The sequence below is a fragment of the Ahaetulla prasina genome, chromosome 1, assembly GCF_028640845.1.
Source record: "Ahaetulla prasina isolate Xishuangbanna chromosome 1, ASM2864084v1, whole genome shotgun sequence".
In the NCBI taxonomy this organism is placed as follows: domain Eukaryota; kingdom Metazoa; phylum Chordata; class Lepidosauria; order Squamata; family Colubridae; genus Ahaetulla; species Ahaetulla prasina.
Window position 1 is genome coordinate 283,778,395 of NC_080539.1, and position 16,555 is coordinate 283,794,949.

The following is a 16,555-nucleotide window of genomic DNA, read 5'->3' on the forward strand; positions in this document are numbered from 1 at the left end:
TAGCCGGACGCTTTTATCGCCACGCGGGATAGGGCGCCCCGCGGAGAGCGCCGCCAGAGCTTGTCAAAACTCTTTCCTCGCGTTCCCGGACCGCCCACGAACCGCAGCCGAAGGAGCGCGCCGTAGCACCCTTCCCCTCTTTCTTGGCGCAGGCGAGCCCCAAAAGGCTGCAAAACTTTCCGCATTCTTCTGCAAAAGCGCCTTTTGACTCCGCAGCCCGGCGCCTTACCTGTCCCTCCAGGTGCACCTCCTTCCAGAGCTGAAGCCAGCCCAGATTCGACCTGCCCTGGCGCCTTGAGCGCCCCGGTGCTCTCCATAACCCCTGGAAGGACGCCGTCCTTGAATCCCAGCTAACCCGAGAAGCGGGGCGGGTGGGGTGCTGCGGGGGGGGGGGAGAGAATCTTCCAGGACCGAGGCTGCTCTTCGCTCTTCCCGGTTGCCTTAGCAACCGGCCAGCCAACCAGCCCAACCCTCCGGGCGCGCGCGTGCCCGCGCGGCGGCCAATCGTGCTGGAGTGGAGCGCGCCTCCGCGCAGCAGTGCCTTGGGGAGTCCTTTTTTTTTTTTTTTTTTTTTTGAGTCGGGACTCGAGCGGGAACCGCGCTGGAGGGAAAGTATAGCGAGTTTGCGGCGAAGAGTTCTCACGGTTTACTTACTACGCGTGTCAACGTCGGAATCTGGGGGAAGAGACCCGCGGCGGTTTTCCAGGGTGGGAAAAGAAAAGCGGCTCTTTCTCGGGGATTCCGATCCTAAGACTCCTCGGATTCCCGCTGCTAATAAAAGGAGTAAAAATAAAATAAAAAATAAAAAGTTTGATGGCGTCTGGAAGGCTAACAAACGCAACCTCCCTATGGCTTTTGTCCATAGTAAACTTTTAAACCAGGGGTCTCCAACTTTGGCAACTTTAAGCCTGGAGGACTTCAACTCCCAGAATTCCCCAGTCAGCAGCTGGCTGGGGAATTCTGGGAGTTGAAGTCCTCCAGGTTTAAAATTGCCAAGGTTGGAGTCCCCTGTTTTAAAGGATGGTTAGGACTGACGCTTCCCAGGCGTAAAGAAAGGGGGCGTAAAGAAAAGATGATGAGCCTGAGAAGATCTACTGCGCGTACAAGTGGCAGCAGCGATCTCTTTCTGCGAGGGAAGCCAGAAGGAGAAAGGGAAACCGGGCTCGTTCCGATCTTTTTACGCAAAACCGGGGTAACGAATCCGGACCGAGCTGCGCTTAAGCCGTTGGGAAGCTACCACGGAGCTACAGCGCCCCTCTGTGGAATGAAAGTGATACAAAATCACCCTTTTCTACTACAAAGGAAAAGGAGTTAAAAAGACACCCTGTTCGGTGGAAATTGACTTCTGGGATACCTTTGTGTAGTTGTCTTGGTAGCGACAGAGAAGTCTTCTTCCAGGAGGTTTTTTTCCCCGCCGACCCAACTCCCTTCCCCCGCAGCCTCCAGTCCTTAGATTGACAAGTCATTTTCCATCCAAGTACCGACTAGACTCAATCCTGCTTATTTTTGTGTTGTTGTTTTTCTTGAATTTTCTTGAATCATGCCCAATTCTCAGAGACTGCCTGGACTAGTCCCTGCAGTTTTCTCGGCAAGGTTTTTTAGAAGTGCTTGGCCATTACCACCTTCCTAGGACTGAGAGGAAGTGACTGGCCCAAGGTTACTTAGTGCGGGCTTCATGCCAGAGTAGGTTTCAGCAGGCTCTGACCAGTTCTGGAGAACCGGTAGCGGAAATTTTGAGTAGTTCGGAGAACCAGTAGTAAAAATTCTGACTGGCCCCACCCCCATCTATTCTCTGCCTCCCAATTCCCAGCTGATTGGGAGGAAATGGGAATTTTGCAGTAACCTTTCCCTGGAGTGGGGTGAGAATGGAGATTTTACAGTATCCATTCCTCTGCCACGCCCACCAAGCAAGTTCCTTCCCCTGCCACGCCCACCGAACCGGTAGTAAAAAAATTTGAAACCCACCACTGCTTCATGCTCAGTCTCCCTTTTCTAGCTTGATAAACTACAACACCAAACTAGTTTATCTTGTTTAAGGTGCATGTAATATTACCTGGGTGTTAGCCTACAAAGGAAGTTGTAACCTGATTGTTCTGCTCTTCCTGCAGAGATTGTAGGTTAATCTAGCTGTTCATGGAAATGCTTGTGGCTGGCCCAATGTAAGATTAATTAACTATGAAGACCGGTCAACTTTCTGTGTGACAATCTTCCCGATATTCCAAGAATCCACCACAAGATTTGTTGAATTGTAGAATAGGAACGAATTATATTAATGTCCTCAGTAACCAATCCCTTGAGAATAAAATACAATACCTCAGGCTTGTTATCCAATATGGGGTCTATTTCAAAGGGGATATTCAGCAGGTTCTGACCAGTTCTAGAGAACCAGTAGCAGAAATTTTGAGTAGTTCGGAGAATCAGTAAATACCGCCTCTGACTGGCCCCGCTCCCATCTATTCTCTGCCTCCTGAGTCCCAACTGATCTGGAGGAAATGGGGATTTTGCAGTAACTTTCCCCAGGAATGGGGTGGGAATTGAGATTTTTACAGTATCCTTCCCCTGCCACCCCTACCAAGCCACACCCCCAAGCCACGCCACGCCCACCAAGTCACACCCACGGTAGTAAAAAAAAAATTGAATCCCAACACTGGTCTATTCATCATTTTATCAGCCTCAGGACCCTGCAGTAGCTAGTGTGTTGAGTCTGTGCCCAGAAAACCAAATTAAAATGAAATCTGTTAAACAGATTTGCTCCCACCATTAATATACCAAATAAAAAAGACAGTCCATGTAAACCAGCCAGAACACTTTGGAAGATATAGGGAGATTTTGGAATTATTCCTGAATATTAGTGGAAGCAAGAAAGGCAAGCCATAAAAAATAGTGGACATTATTAAATAAGATTTGCTGTGGATCCAGTTTGGTATAGTGGCTAAGGTGTTGGTCTAGAAACCAGGAGATTTTGTGTTCTAGCCCAGCTGTAGGCCAGTGGTGGGTTTCAATTTTTTTTTACTACCGGTTCTTTGGGTGTGGCTTGGTGGGCGTGGCAGGGGAAGGATACTGTAAAATCTCCATTCCCACCCCACTCTGGGGTAAGGATAGTGCAAAATCCCCATTTCCTCCCAGTCAGTTGGGACTCGGGAGGCAGAGAATAGATGGGGGCGGGGCCACTTAGAATTTTTACTACTGGTTCTCAGAACTACTCAAAATTTCCACTATCGGTTCTCCAGAACTGGTCAGAACCTGCTGAAACCCACCTCTACCTCATGGAAAATCAGCTGGATGACTGTGGGCCAATCAATCTCTCTCAACCCCACCCATCTCGCAGAATTGTTGTGGGGAAAATAAGAGTATTGATATAACCATCCTGAGTCGTATATGAAAAAAAAGTATGATAAAGAGACTCTAAAAAAATTTGTAGGCCATACAAAAAGATCTGTGTTTCTGCTTCACACTTGGCTGTTTTGCTGTTTAAAACATGGAGGTTATGTAGAGTAACGTGTAGACAATAATCTACCTTTCTATTTTCCATTATAGTACATTTAGAAAGAAATTATACATGGCCCCAAAAGAAACAAGGCTCAACTGCCTTCTGTCTGTCAGGTTCAGGCTAGTATCCAGCGCAAAGTTTGATTAGATGGTTTCCAAGACCACTCTGATTCTGAGATACTAGAGATATGCTTCACTGTGCAAGGCATTGCGCTGTGCGATAAATCTAATTAAAATGTGTTCCGTGATATCTAAGAAACAGCACATATGCTCGTCTCAGAACACAGGGCATAGAAGTATATAACCTTGAAATGCTGTTTATACAGAATTTAATCCTATTTTAAACAATTCCCTAGTGAGAGAGTGAGGATTCCCTTTTGTTCCATTGCTTCTTACCTAATAATTGAATTACATGTCCACAGTTTCTCTGAGATTCCCTCAATCCAGACGAAAAATGGAACAGAATGAAATACAATAATTGACCGCATCCAGAAGATCGGTCCATGCTATATAGCACTATGCCCAAGATGCCACTGAGATGAGAAGGGCATGTTTCAGGCTCCTGAAGGGGAGGAACAATTTGCATGCAATGCCAATCAAATTGCTTAATTGCAGGTAGTTCTCAACTGACTTCCACAAGTGGCATCGTAATGTTCACTGCTAAACAAGGGGGTTGCTAATTGAGTCATGCTGGATTTTATGACTTTTTTTGCTACCATTGTTAAGTGAATCACTGTTGTGACATGAATCATGTAGTCATCCAGCAAATCTGCTTCCCCCCATTGGCTTAGCGTGACTAGGCTAGGAAATGGTGATCACACATGTCCTCAGGGTCCTGCAGTCATCGTAAACACATGGTGTGTAGTGTGGCTCAATGGGTTCAGGGGAAGGATACTGCAAAATCTCCATTCCCTCCCCACTCCTGGGGGAAGGATATTGCAAAATCTCCATTCCCACCCCACTCTGGGGCCATCCAGAGGTGGTATTTTCAAGCTCTCAAACTACTCAAAATTTCCACTACTGGTTCTCCAGAACCTGTCAGAACCTGCTGGATTTCACCCCTGGCCTGGGAGCTGCATGTACCCCCATCCCAAAATCCCTGACATTTTTATTTTTTTTTTGCTCCTTTCAGAGCCGCTCAAGTTATTCTACACCTTCCAGTAGATTTGTGATGCTCCTAATGACATGAATGGTTCCAAATGGAAGACTACTTGTATAAGTATTTTATGCAGCACCCATGTGATACATGCACACTCTTACAATGTTCAACAGCTACCTTTCTGATTACCATTTTTTGATAAGAGTTCAGCTTTTATATTTCTGGGTTTTTCATGCCCCTGAGATTTTCTCACTACCATTCTTGCTGAAAGAAGCCAACATATAATGTATTCCAACAACCATTTAGAAATCAACAAAATACTTTAATTTCAAGCAAAAAATCTGAAAGTCATTGCATTTATCTGCCACTGGTAGCAAAAATAGTTGATCCCAAATCCTTTTCTATAGAAGGGGAACTTTGTGGTAGCGGTGGGGTGTTTAAGTTTGTGTGTCTGTTAGAAAGCTATGCTTTCTATCTTATGAAAGCATGTCCTACACTTGTGTAGCCCTCAGAGAACAAAAGATTTCTCTCTTCTGATATAATTGGATATATCCAGATTAGCCAGAACTCAATCCCACCAGCTGAATGGGAGATCTGGGGCCAGCCAGTAACAATCAGAATACCACCATGTATCGTAAGATACATTATGAACATAAAATGGAAGCAAATAAGAAATAAAATCCTCTTTACTGATTTCTACAAAGGAAGCATAATACGAAAATGTTACAAACTAACTTGGAAGAACATCTGCTCCAAAGCGCAAATAGATATCTTGTTCCAGAGATCTGTGGATGTTTTTTATGCATGCAGTTCTGCTTATTAATTCATTGTTTGCTTTAAAGCTGAAGCATCAGGGCACATTATTACAGAGCAATAATGGGCCATGTAACTTCATTAGCCCTTGCTGACATCACCAGTTAGTCAAATTGGATTGGGTTTACAGATGTCAACTTCTACCATTTTAACACATGATTTTTAGAACAGGTTCCTTTGGAATCTTGTTCATTTAGAAATACGAGGATATAAAATCCTAACATTTTAGTTGCCGAATTAACAATTTTACAAACTAATAGCTGTTCTGATTTGTGTGAAATCACACCTTTGGGTATAGATTTCCCTTCCCAAACGTGAAACAGGTTTTTGTCAAAATTAAGCTAATAATAATCAGAATAATAAGGCTAAATGCAAGGTGTTTCTTCTCATCTGTAGCTTCACCAGGCCAGTCATCCATCCCTGAGTATCGGAGTGGAAAAGAAGGAAATGACAGCAAGAATATGTCACTGGGCTGGACCTTTTTCAGATTGCTTTGGGTGATAAAATTAACATGGACTGAGAAACAGAAATAATGTTGTGCATTTTACACATGCCTGCCCATTCTTGAAAACTGGAGTTATGTCTCTGTGATTTAGCCATGGAAGCAGCGAAAATCACATTGAAATTACTATTGCTTCAATAACAGAAACCATGTAGCTGTATTGAGGCTTACTACTTGGGAAATGTCTGTACACAAGTTCCCTCCAACACTGTCAGCTTTAGAAATGATGCTCTTAGAAGGCTTCTGCCTTGTCATCTACAATTGCACTGTACCAACAAGGTTTTTACATGTGCATTTCATCCCTCTCATTCTAGCATCTTATCAGATATGGTTAATGTGTCTTCTGATATGCCTGCCCTCATACCACCCTAAACATTATGTGAAGAACGTGTACCTTGCCAGTAATTTGTGACACTCACTAACACTAGCAAGGAAAGTAAAAGTTCAACACACACACACACACACACACACACACACACACACACACACACCAGTAGTGGGATTCAAAATATTTTACTGCCAGTTCTGTGGGCGTGGCATGCCTTGGTGGGCATGGCAGGGGAAGGATATTGTAAAACCTCCATTCCCTCCCCACTCCAGGGGAAAGTTACTGTCTATCTAGACCCGTTCCAGTCCGGCTTCCGACCCGGTTATAGCACGGAGACGGCTTTGGTCGCGTTGGTGGATGACCTCTGGAGGGCCAGGGACAGGGGCTGTTCCTCTGCCTTGGTCCTATTAGACCTCTCAGCGGCTTTTGATACCATCGACCATGGTATCCTGCTGCGCCGGTTGGAGGGATTGGGAGTGGGGGGCACCGTTTATCGGTGGTTCTCCTCCTATCTCTCTGACCGGTTGCAGACGGTGTTGACAGGGGGGCAGAGGTCGTCCTCGAGGCGCCTCACTTGTGGGGTGCCCCAGGGGTCGATTCTCTCGCCTACCCTGTTCAACATCTATATGAAGCCGCTGGGTGAGGTCATCAGTGGTTTCGGGGTGAGTTATCATCTGTACGCTGATGACACTCAGCTGTACTTTTCCACCCCGAACCACCCCAACGAAGTGGTCGAAGTGCTCTCCCGGTGTTTGGAGGCTGTACGGGTCTGGATTGGGAGAAACAGACTCAAGCTCAATCCCTCCAAGACGGAGTGGCTGTGGATGCCGACACCCCGCAGCTGACTGTTGGGGGCGAGTTAGTGGCCCCAAAGGAGGTGGTTTGCAACTTGGGCGTCCTCCTGGATGGACGGCTGTCCTTTGATGAACATCTGGCGGCCGTCTCCAGGAGGGCCTTTTACCAAGTTCGCTTGGTCCGCCAGCTGTGTCTCTTCCTTGACCGAGATGCCTTATGCATGGTCACTCACGCTCTGGTTACATCTAGGCTGGATTACTGCAACGCTCTCTACATGGGGCTGCCCTTGAGGTGCACCCGGAGGCTACAGTTAGTCCAGAATGCGGCTGCGCGAGTGGTAACGGGAGCCGCTCGTTGCTCCCACATGACATCACTACTCTGTAGTCTGCACTGGCTTCCTGTGGTTTTTCGGGTGCGCTTCAAGATTTTGGTTACCACCTTTAAAGCGCTCCATGGCTTAGGACCCGGGTACTTACGGGACCGCCTGCTGTTACCTTTTGCCTCCCACCGACCCGTACGCTCTCACAGAGAGGGTCTCCTCAGGGTGCCGTCCGCCAAACAGTGTCGGCTGGCAGCCCCCAGGAGTAGGGCCTTCTCTGTGGGGGCAGCGACGCTCTGGAATGAACTTCCCCCTGGCCTACGTCAAGTGCCTGATCTTCGGACCTTCCGTCGTGAGCTTAAAACACACCTATTTATTCAAGTGGGACTGGCATAATAGTGTAGACTTTTAAATTTGGGGTTTATTAATATTTTAAAATTTTAAAATCTAAATTTTAATTTATCAGCCTTTATAATTTGCTATGTTTTAAATGTTGTTTTAATTGTATATATTTTGTTTTATCGTTGGCTGTACACCGCCCTGAGTTCTTCGGGAGAAGGGCGATATAAAAATTTAATAAATAATAAAATAAAATAATAATAAAAAATCCCATTTCCACCGGATCATCTGGGATTCAGGTGGCAGAGAATAGATGGGGGTGGGGCAGTCAGAGGCTCTCTGGTTCTCTGAACTACTTAAAATTTCTGCTACCAGTTCTCCAGAACTGAAACCCACCTTTAACACACACCCATTTATATAACTTGATTGGCACTGGGACCAATTCACAGGAGAAACAATGGAAAGGATGGGAACCCCCATTCTGAGGAAGACAACTCTACTCTCTTCTTGTCCTCTGTCCCATATGCCCTTCTCCCTTGAGATACATCTATGTCTTCTCTCTCACCTCCTTCTCAGCCTGCACAGGTAAAAAACAAAACCACCATGAAAGTATCATGTGCCCACTTCATGCAATAAAGGTGGAGTGATCTTCACAATGACTGCTGCTGCTGCTTTTTTTTCCTGACTTCTCTTCTGCAGAAGCACATACAAGAATGGACAGCAGGAAGCCAATACACTGGTGTTGAAAGGGGCTAATGGATGGTTGGCACATTCCAGTCCCTGACAACATCATTGAAAAAGGCTTTCCTAAAGTACCACCCACCAAGCAAATAGCAAGATCTGTGTTCGCAGAAGACAGAAAGCACCACATCCCCATTGGTTCAGATAAATCCAAAATTAAGCTGCCTGGGCTTTGAGTTGGGGATGAATAAAAAAGGCTGTAGCACGTCCTAGTGAAGCATTTTCAGACTAATAGTAGGGGATGTGTATATGACTAGGATTGTAAAAAGCATCTCTTAAGCACTGTCTTAACTTGATTGCTTTAGTGCTTTTCTTGTAAGTTGCTGTGAGAGAAGTAACAAAGTTTAGAAATAAATCAATTAAATAAACAATATCCAACACAGAACTTATGTAGTCAACTGTCTCAAAGGTTACTAAATTAATGTTTGGGAAGCAATTCTAACAATCCACAAAAATTTGCATACAATGTGACATTTAGCTTTCTGCTGGTATATAAATTCCATGTGGTGCAAAGTCAGATAAAGAGTGCTGAAAGTCATAGTAGGCTGTAAGTATACAGCTGAGTTTTTGAGTAATGAAGGCCACTCAGTGAATGTCCTGCCCTTGTCATCGTTGTCGTCATCGAATCTGACCTTTTTCATATAAAATCTAATATACGGAGAAAGATAAAATTATAATCTAAATCCAAACCTAATTAATCTGAAGGTGACATTAACTGCCCTGCTAATACTCCAGGTGTTTGGTTTTTTGTTTTGTTTTGTTCTAATATGAGATCAAGTATTAAATAAATACCATAATTAGCAAACTCATTTAAGACCCCATACGTTATCTCGAGAATTTGAATCATTTAACTTTGACAAGTTCTCCTTTGATCTCCAGATTCTGCAAGCCAGCATTTCCTGAGGGGTTTACTAAGGCTTTTTAGATCAGTCTGAGAGGTCTCTCTCCATCCCCCAAGAGCTATTGTAGCTGCAGAATATAAATGTTATAAACTAAAACAGTTTGACAGACAATATATTATTAGATAGCCAGGGTCAGATTTGGGCAATATTTTGCCACAATGCCCCTCCTAGATCAAAAAGTTATAGTTTTCAGAGTCAGTTAGGAGATAGATACACATTTAACAGCATTTGGCCTTTTTACTTTTTTCTTTTTGCTCGCATTACCTAACTTTGAATGAAAGGCTTGACTGTGCTATATACCTGAATATTTTGTTGTAGGGAACTGTGAAGATGAAGGCCTCCTGATAGCTTATATTTTAAAAAAGGTTTGCTAGGGATGTGCTTGCAGGGGTGGGATTCTACCAGTTCGGACCGGTTCACTTCGACAATCAGATGGGCCCACCTGCCTGCCCTATTTTCCTACCTTTATCTTCTCAGCTGATTCGTATGGCAGAGCAGATTGCCACGTCTCCAAAGAAACGCAAAAGTGAAGATTTCTTTAAACTGCACAAATGCGCAACGCACGTCAGGCGCGCATGCACACAAAGCACGTGTGTGCACGCAAAGCATGCAATCACCGAACCGGTTGTTAAACCAGGAGGATCCCACCACTGGATGTGCATTGCCCAAGAGCAGAGCCTAAAGTGAAAACAAGTTTTTTCAGAAAAATTTGGATTAGTGCTGAAATTAGGTTTTTTTCCCCCTTCTCAAGTAGTCCAAACAAAACAGTCTTGCAACAAGTGGTGTGGCTTTTACATCCAATCTGAATCATTGCTGAATTTGCCAAAGGCTAGATCTATATAAAATGAAAATAGGGTGGCTATCCTTAATCTCTTCTTCTCTCTATGATCCAGCTCTGAGTTGTGTTCTCTTTTCTCCCACCTACCCACCCCCGCTCCCCGCAATTTGGAATGTGATCCCTCCTTCCTGGGAAACTGCTGCATTATTGTAGTCCATCATACTACTTCCCTCTTCCTAGATACATTCCATGATAGAGAAGGATAAATGGCTTTGCACTTGCTTCCTTCTGGGATGTTTTTTTTCCCCAACTACTTCATTTAATTTACATCTGGAATTTCCTTGTGGTCTTCCATCCAAGTACAAGTCACATCTGGTGCTGCTCAAGGTTCAAAGATGTTTACACCTGCTGTGACTTTATGGAAATAAAGCCTCCTTATTTGACCTCCTTTTTTTTATTCTTCTCCCTGTGCTGTACACTCTCTCTCCACTCTAAATCTCTAAGAACAAAATCTCCAGAATTGGTAGCCAGGACTACCAGGGCAGCAGAAAAGATTCTCACTCTGTGCCTAAAAGAATGGAGGTTGGTCATTAGGGAAGATTTTAGAAGCACTTAGGCTTTTAATCAGTGGTCAGTTTCAAAAAATTTTACTACTAGTTCTGTGGGTGTGGCTTGGTGGGCATGGCTTGGTGGGCATGGCAGGGGAAGTATACTATAAAATCTCCATTCCCATCCCACTCCAGGGGAAAGACACTGTAAAATCTCCATTCCTTCCCCACTCCAGAGGAAGCTTACTGCAAAATCCCCATTTTCTCCTGATCAACTGGGACTCGGGAGGCAGAGAAGATGGGGACGGGGCCAGTGGTATTTACCAGTTCTCCGAACTACTCAAAATTTCCACTACCGGTTCTCCAGAACTGGTCAGAACTTGCTGAATGCCACCTCTGCTTTTAATGTGAAGTCACAACAATGAGCTGCTTTCTGAGTGCTGGAATGGAAACTGGACCTTAGGCCATGTTGTGCTAAGCTGGTTTTTTTGTCCAGGCTCTGCTTTGCTTTGGCTGCAGTTCATAAAACAAGCTAAATTAAAAAGTGTGACTTCTAAATCTTCACACAATGTATTAAGCCAAAAGCAAACAAATCCCTTTATAGTTTAGCACAGGGGTCTCCAACCTTGGTCCCTTTAAGACTTGTGGACAAAGCAAAATTGAACTGAGGAACTCTGGGAGTTGAAGTCCACAAGTCTTAAAGGGACCAAGGTTGGAGACCCCTGGTTTAGCACAATGTGTCTGAACCCAGCCAAGGATGAGGATGATCCAGGCACCCAATCTTACTAAATGATCTGTGCACTAGGTTTTGAGATGCTTTCCCACTCTGTTTCAGCATGCACTCATATGTCCAAACTTACTTCAACTGGAAGAATACATGTTCAGGATTCTCAAGCTAGTAAGCACAAGCCTAACAGAACAAATATAGATGCTGTAGTCTAGAGGAGTACAGAGGTGACCTTACAAAAGATATACAGTTGGTGAAACATGGACTTAGCCCAGGAAAACAATGCATGAGAAAGAAATTCAAGGTGCATCCCTCCCCTTGTTATAAGAGGGAGGAGGGCCAAGCAGACTCTTTCAGGATTGTGTTATTATAGTGTATATCAGGAGAAATCTAGCACTTTTTAATGAAATTGGTTTCCTGATCTGACCCATTTCCAATTCCTTTTCATGTATGCCAAACGGGATAATATTTATTTCTCACCCTTTCTTGTTCTCCTGGGCTAACTTCATGTTTTACTGTATTTTCTATATGTAAAACATTTTAGAAGCATTGTAAATGGTGATGAAAAAAACTGTAGAAAATCTGTTCTGGAAGAGAAGCTATCTTCATCTCTAGGCATTTTTGGCTGCTCAACTCTCTCATCTCCTTTCATAAAATTCTCAAAAGTGAATTAAATACCATCTCTCCTACCATTATCTCAGCCCATTGGGTAACAATTCTCCCTTGAGTTGTGGAGATTGCACTACTATATGCTCTTGGGCTCTCAGTCACAGTGGGCTGCACTCCTAATAGGCTTCTGTGTTTCTATCAGGAAAAGAAAATGGAAGGGAAAGGGAATACTGTATATTCTATAGTCTCAGCATCAAAGCTCCAAAGCCTCAGACCAGGGAAATCAGCTGGAGAAATAAGGATAATGGGTCCCACGATTTACTGGATCAAATCGAGAAGATAAGTGGTTTCTACTTGTGTGTTAAGTCTTCAGAAATCCAGCATTCTAATATCAATACTGGCATTTTTGAGTACAAATAGTATTATGCTAGGATGATTATTGTTCTGTCATAGTAGGTTAACCCAAAATGGGTTGATACGTCTCAAGAATGAGATCAGAGTTTTATTCATAATAAGAGAGTGAACTAATCTGACCATGCTTGGTTTTTTTCCCCCCCTACAAATGAATTTTGGCAAGCAAAGTATTCTCTAGGCATTTTTCCCATTAGGATCATGATTGAATAGTATGCATAAAAGAGTGGATTGTTATTATGCAAAAATTAACTAGCCACAGTCATCGGATGGGAGTGAGGTATAATTTTTGTACGCAAATAAATATTGTTTGTGCCAGTGGCATTATGTCTTCCAGAAGCAAGACATTGCTGCCTGGTACCAGAAGTCATAAAATAATTTTAAAATGAGGAAAACTCCAGCCCTTCTGAGTTTTTCCTCCTTTGCTGCAAATGGCATTAATGTTTCCCTTTGAAGTTCCATTTGTCACAGTTCCATTTAGCTCTTTAGTCACACTTGCACCTTTTTTGTCAACTTCAGGACTAAAATAGGCACTCCTGTATTTACGCTTTATCACGTGTATCATATGTAATCAGGCTTCTCTGGATGCACAGGATTTTTTTCAATATCACAAGGCAAATTTATATAAAACACAAGTGATGCCTTTTCTGTCAGGGTCCTTCTCTTTAGCCTTACCTTTCCCAAATCAAATTTATTTATTTTATTTATTTATTTTATTTATTCGCATTTTTATACCGCCCTATCTCCCAAGGGACTCAGGGCAGTTTACAGCCTGATAAAAAACATACATATAAATACAGAATAAAACATCAATTAAAAAACTTATTAAATAAGGCTGAATATTTAAAATAGCAATAAAAGTAATAAAACCCCAATTAAAACCAAATTCAAAATTTAAAATTCTAGTCCAGTCCTGCGCAAATAAACAGATGTGTCTTAAGCTCGCGGCGAAAGGTTCGAAGGTCAGGAAGTTGGCGAAGTCCTGTGGGAAGTTCGTTCCAGAGGGTGGGAGACCCCATAGAAAAGGCCCTTCCCCTGGGTGTCGCCAGTCGGCACTGCCTGGCCGATGGCACCCTGAGGAGTCCTTCCCTGTGAGAGCGCACGGGTCGGTGAGCGGCAATCGGTGGCAGCAGACGGTCCCGTAAGTAACCCAGCCCTATGCCATGGAGCGCTTTGAAGATAGTTACCAAAACCTTGAAGCGCACCCGGAAGGCCAGAGGTAGCCAGTGCAGTCTGCGCAGGAGAGGTGTCACATGGGAGCCACGAGGGGCTCCCTCTATCACCTGCGCAGCCGCATTCTGGACCAACTGGAGCCTCCGGGTGCTCTTCAAGGGGAGCCCCATGTAGAGAGCATTGCAGTAATCCAGACGAGATGTCACGAGAGCATGAGTGACCGTGCATAGGGCATCCCGGTCTAGAAAGGGGCGCAACTGGTGAACCAGGCACACCTGGTAAAAAGCTTTCCTGGAGACGGCCATCAAATGGTCTTCAAAGGACAGCCATCCATTCAGGAGAACGCCCAAGTTGCGCACCCTCTCCATTGGGGCCAATGACTCGCCCCCAACAGTCAGCCGCGGCTGCAGCTGACTGTACCGGGATGCCGGCATCCACAGCCACTCTGTCTTGGAGGGATTGAGCTTGAGCCTGTTTCTCCCCATCCAGACCCGTAAGGCTTCCAGACACCGGGACAGTACTTCGATAGCTTCGTTGGGGTGGCCCGGTGTGGAAAAGTACAGCTGAGTGTCATCAGTGTACAGCTGGACCTCACACCAAAACCACTGATGATCTCACCCAGCGGCTTCATATAGATGTTGAACAGGAGGGGCGAGAGAATCGACCCCTGCGGCCCCACAAGTAAGGCGCCTCGTGGCCGACCTCTGCCCTCCTGTCAACACCGTCTGCGACCGATCAGAGAGATAGGAGGAGAACCACCGAAAAACGGTGCCTCCCACTCCCAATCCCCCTAACCGGTGCAGCAAGATACTATGGTTGATGGTATCAAAAGCCGCTGAGAGATCTAATAGGACCATGACAGAGGAATAACCCCTATCCCTGGCCCTCCAAAGATCATCCACCAACGCGACCAAAGCCGTCTCAGTGCTGTATCCGGGCCGAAAGCCGGACTGGAACGGGTCTAGATAGACAGTTTCATCCAGGTACCGGGATAATTGACATGCCACCACACTCTCTACAACCTTCGCCGCAAAGCGAAGGTTGGAGACCGGACGATAATTACCTAATACAGCTGGGTCCAGGGAAGGCTTCTTGAGGAGGGGTCTCACCACCGCCTCTTTCAAGGCAGCCGGAAAGACCCCCTCCAACAGAGAAGCATTCGTAATCGCCTGGAGCCAGCCTCGTGTCACCTCCTGCGTGGCCAGTACCAACCAGGAGGGGCACGGGTCCAGTAAACATGTGGTGGCATTCAACCTACCCAGCAACCTGTTCATGTCCTCGGGAGCCACAGGGTCAAACTCATCCCAAACAATCTCAACAAGACAGCTCTCCGACACCTCACCTGGATCCACCCAATTTTGATCCAGACCATCCCGAAGCTGAACGATTTTATCATATAGATAACCACTAAACTCCTCGGCACGTCCCTGTAATGGGTCATCCCGTTCTCCCTGTTGGAGGAGAGAGCGAGTCACCCGAAACAGGGCGGCCGGGCGGTTATCTGCCGACGCAATGAGGGAAGAGACGTAACAACGTCTCGCTTCCCTCAGTGCCACTAGGTAGGTCCTATTATAAGACCTAACTAGTGTCCGATCAGCCTCCGAACGACTGGATCTCCAGGAACTCTCTAAATGCTGCAAATGCTGCAAAATTATATTTTAATTGATATTTACATCTTAAGCTCAAAATTGGTAGGTATGAGGGTTTTTCCTGCATTTCACTTTTCTTTGGCTTGTCTTCTTTGAGATTAAATCGGCTTCAGGAATCCCTTTCTGGTTTTCAGCCAGTCCTCCATATTGGTCAAAATGATGGGGAGCTATTCGGTCCTATCTGCTGTGGACCTGAATTCAGATTGCTAGATTATATTATTATGGCTGGTCACACAGTCAGCTGTATGTTTAGCCTGGATTTGGCATTTTTATCCACCTACTGAATTCCTCCCAATGACCTGGATAGACAGATGTTGCTTAATGATATTAAAGGTATCATCCTTTAAGGATGTTAAGCTGCTCCAAGTAAAGCTGCTTTTTGTAATTGACTGATGGTGATTTTGTCAATGCTGATGGTATTCAAGAAGTGTTCCAGTTGTTTCTGGATTGCACCCAAGGTGCCAATCACTATTGGTACTATTGTTGCTTTCTTTTGACACAGAATCTCTTTTTGTGAATCTCTGTATTTTGTGATTTTCTCCAGTTCTTTCTCTTTTATTCTGCTGTCTCCAAATCCTGCAGTGTTGTTATAATTATTGCTCCTCTGTTTCATTCTTGTGTCCTATCCAGCCCTTCTGAAAGTAGATCTTTTAAGGTTTCATGGAAAAAAACAGGGACAATAAATTTACAGGTTAGAAAGTGAAACTGTAGAATTTTTCACCTGGGAAAGAAAGAAAGGGCCAGGATTTCCTCTCTTTCTTTTTAGAAAAAGATAAAAAATCAATCAAAATTTCAGGATTCTACTGTTGATAGGAAGAAAGCAAGGAGAACAAGCAAATATTTCAATCTTCCTCTGCTGAATCGGTTAAAAATAAAAAACACTTTCATGGAAAACAGACCAGCACAAGGGTCTATGACAGGGGTGTCAAACTGGCGGTCCGTGGGCCAGATGCATTGACGTAGGCCACACCCACCCCAGCTCCATGAATGGGGAAAACGTCAAGAAACATCACATGACAGCAACATGGGGCGGTGAGTTTGACACCCGTGGTCTAGGACAACTCAGTGCGGCCACCTCGGTGTGGCTAACTCACTGTGCCAATTCACTGCAGGACAAGTCACCACAGCCAACTTGTCATGGGACAACTTGCCGTGGTACAAGTGTTACACTAATATTTAAAAAAATGGTGGAATAGCATCATTTTAAAAAGATGGAAAAGGAGGAACAAAATGAAGTGTGCATGAGAAAAAGTAAAATATTTTTTTAATTATTTTAAATACTTAAATTGAATTGTTGAATAGTCCCACAGCGAGTTGTCCCACTGCAAATTGG

The 16,555-nt window shown here is 44.6% G+C and overlaps 1 protein-coding gene across 1 annotated transcript in view; it reads left to right on the plus strand.

Annotated features, from left to right (window-relative positions):
- The window catches only part of CSRP3 (cysteine and glycine rich protein 3), a 149,757-nt gene that overhangs the window by 56,839 nt on the left and 76,363 nt on the right, over nucleotides 1-16,555 (plus strand). The gene's annotated exons all lie outside the window — the stretch shown is intronic.